The following is a 4,021-nucleotide window of genomic DNA, read 5'->3' on the forward strand; positions in this document are numbered from 1 at the left end:
ATGAGTCCGTAGTATGAGAGGGAGGAAGGAAGAGAGTGTGCCTTCATCCAGACAGTCATATCAAGGACATACAAAGGGAGAGATGGCCTTATAGAGCCAGGTGAAGAAGAACCAGAATGGCTCGGGCCAAAGGGTCTTTGCCCCGAGATCCAAACATGTATCTGGGCCAAAGGAGGACACAATTGCCACAGGGACATGCTGAGCCACTCGGTGGGGCTAAGAGATGTTGACTTAGTGAGAAGATGGAGGACAACCATTTCTAACCACAGAAAAGGCCAGAGAGAAGTGGGTATAAGCCCCAGAAAGATACAGTTGTGTGGAGTTGCGAAGCACACAGTGGGCCTCATTACGACCCAGGCGGTAAGTTACCGCCTGGGCCGTGACTTTACCACCATGGCGTAAACTACGTTTACGCCATGGTGGTTGGCGGACTTACCGCCCCATTCCGAGTTTGGCGGGGCGGTAAGTCCCCAATCCCCATTTACCCTTCCCCATTCCCATTTTTGCCCCATAGGGCATAATGGGAGTGGGGAAGGCGTTAATTACGCCACCGTAAATTACGGTGGCATAATTAACTCCATGGTCCCTTAGCGCCATGGATCTTAACGGCTGCAAAAAGCAGCCGTTAAGATCTCCATGGCGCTAAGGGACCTCGTATTCAGGCGGTAAGGGTCGGCGCTGTTTACGGCGCCGTAAACCCCTTACCGCCTGAGTTGTAATGAGGCCCAGTGACCCATGAGAGAGAGTTGCATGTTATTTTCTTGCTCTCTAATGTTTTTTCTTGTTCCAAACGCTGAAAGGAAGGGGTTTTTTTTTGTTGTTTCCCAATCTTGGATTAACTTTGAGAATGAAATGAAATGGAATGAAATGGACCATACTGAACACAGAAGGCATATTTATTTATTTATTTTTGCATTTATAGCAGTGCACCAAACCCTCAGGCATGAGGGGTGGCGGGCTAGTTACGGTAAGTGCGACGTGAGATTCTTCAAGTACCAGCCACGCAGGCAGATTCAACATGCAGGTTGTTCTAAAGCTTAATCTGGCAAAGCCACACCTCATGGTACGGGGGCTACATCAGGTATACATATACATGAGGGACAAACAAGATAGATGAACAGTCTGGTAAAGCCATGCCTCATGGTCAGGGACGTCATTTCACAGTGGAAGTGACATCACACAACCCTTGACCCCTGATGACATCACAGGAAGTGATGTCATTTGACCCCACCCCAAAGTAATATTGCGGGAAGCGATGGAACACGACCATTCACCGGTTGACAAAATAGGAAGTGCCATCACCTAGCATTGTAAACTACGAAAAATATGGTTACGATATCACTATAATGTGATGTATATTTCATACAAGAATGGATCGCCATATGTATCATTAAGATCAGTGTGTGTGGGCCCATATTACCAAATTACTGTGAATGCAAGCAGATGTCCATGACCAAATGATAATGATGTGTTATTATAAAGCACTTACGCTTAAGCGCTTTATGTAGAAAATAAATACACCCAATATCACTTAACTTGTATTGGTACTCATTTATCAACTTCAGAAGGATGAAATGCTGAGTTGCGGCGTTTAAGAATAGACTAAATTAGTGACTCATCCCCTGAAGTGTGCCTGAAATAAACCTTTAATGAGTCTAGCAATTATTGTATAGAATTCCAGAAACACACATTATTTGGCATTCCTATTCTTCTTATTTAGGGTCACTGCTGAAAGTGTTACACTTATGCCACTCCTGTTCTTATTTTTCTTTTTTTTTTAAGGGGCCTGAACAAGAAAGCCAGCCACGAGCGACATGGTGCTGGTCATAGCCCAAGAGGTTAAATTACAAACACAAAAAAAAGAAAAGAAAAAGCTTTGTTTTCTTTCTTTTTTTTAGAGGTCGCAAGGGAGATCTCAGAGGTGGCAGTTGCGACCTATGGAGACCCCTAAATGACGTCCCTGCTCATGGTACGGAGAGGGGAGCTACATCAGGTATGAGGGACAATATTAGTGTAAATGCAAGATCTGGCCAAGCCACACCTCATGGTACGGGGAGGGGAGCTACATCAGGTATGAGGGACAATATTAGTGTAAATGCAAGATCTGGCCAAGCCACACCTCATGGTACGGGGAGGGGAGCTACATCAGGTATGAGGGACAATATTAGTGTAAATGCAAAATCTGGCCAAGCCACACCTCATGGTACGGGGAGGGGAGCTACATCAGGTATGAGGGATAATATTAGTGTAAATGCAAGATCTGGCCAAGCCACACCTCATGGTACGGGGGCTACATCAGGTATACATATACATGACGGACAAACTAGGTAGATGAACAGTCTGGTAAAGCCATGCCTCATGGTAAGGAGAGGGGAACTACATCAGGTATGAGGGACAACATTAGTGTAAATGCAAGATCTGGCCAAGCCACACCACTTGGTAGTTGGGTTGCATCTGGTAAGCATAACAGCAGACCAGCAGAAAGCAACATGCATGACGGATTAGGGCCATCTACAGCAAAAAGCAGCATTAGGTTGGATGAGATGAGCTCTAAGTAGTTTCACAGGCTGCCAGGTCAAAAAATCATTAATTACAGACTTGTTTAGGTCAAATATAGCACACAGGCTATAAGACCAGTAGTTGAGTGGGACCGTGGATTGTCCAGCAAATTGTGTTCTCTAGATCCATAGTTCATAGTTCCATAAAACAAAACTGACAACTGCAGTATAGGTATGGAAAACGTGAAGCGCTTTGGGGAGTATGAAGTGAGATTGTATATAGCAGGCAGGAGCAGCCACACCTCAATAAACGAGGGGCTACAATTGGTGTACATGTGCATTTGGACAAAGCATATGGTAATAATGTCCCCATACATAATGTTGCCAGGAAAAGCCATTACAACATTATATATGGTGACATTATGTATGGGGAATTGGGGGATGCAGGGATGTCCCCCGCGTGTCCCCCGCATGTTCAATGTAATATTGTCTCTGCAAAAAAACTGCAACTTTTTTGTCAGGTGACTTTTTTACGGGGACATCATTACATGGAACCTATGCAATGTAGTGACGGAAACACGTGGATGCGGACAACCTGGGTTGACAGTCAGTGCAAAGCCAGACTTGCTGACGTCTCCACGAAGCTCAATTGGCCTGCGAGCTTAGGTGTTCTGTGTATTTAAGTCATAGGAGTAATGGTGTTTCATGGAAGTGGAATATGTTTAGATGTCCAGGGATAGATATTTGTGATGGTGCTTGTTTGGAAAGCTTCCTGTATTGTTTTGCATTTTGGGCTCTTTGCTATTAGTGGCATGGCTACCCCCTTACTGGGTACCGGGTCCGGGTCCCTTAAATGAGGAATTACCGGGCTATTCCAACCTTGGAGGGCCCGGTAATTCCTCATTCAAGGAACCCGGACCCGGTACATCCCCATTCCCATTCAAGCCCCCATAGGGCTCAATGGGAATGGGGAGCATGCTAACAACGGCCCGTTTTAGCATGCTGGTCTCCTCGTGGGACCCGCTAAGGATGCCTGGTTTTACCAGGCGGCCTTATCAGGTCCCGTGAGATGACCTCGTAATACGGCGGTAAGGGGTTGATGGCTCTGGCACCTTTACCGGCGCCGCTAACCCCTTATCGCCCAACTCATAATGACCCCCATAATCTGAATGTTGAACAGGTTGTATCATAAAATACTTTTTTTTTAGTCCTCTTCCACAGTCTTAATACATCTTACATTAATGCATACTTATTAGTGATGCCAATAATGATATTGTCCATTGAACAAAATAGTGAGGGATCAACCACACTGAAATCTTCTAGAGGAAGTACCAATTACAGAAGTAGGTGGAAAAGTGCTACAGTGAAACAAGTTGGGCACCAAGAGGCATTGAGCGAGGCCAACAGACACCAAATATCAGCTACAGGAGGGCACACACAGATGAACACAGGGAGAAGGAGACAGATAGATAGTTAAGTTGATATGCGTACAGTCAGACTGAGGGATACGCTGAAAGATACAG

Source organism: Ambystoma mexicanum, chromosome 12 (genome assembly GCF_040938575.1).
Source record: "Ambystoma mexicanum isolate Mex_15411 chromosome 12, UKY_AmexF1_1, whole genome shotgun sequence".
NCBI classification, from domain to species: Eukaryota; Metazoa; Chordata; class Amphibia; order Caudata; family Ambystomatidae; genus Ambystoma; species Ambystoma mexicanum.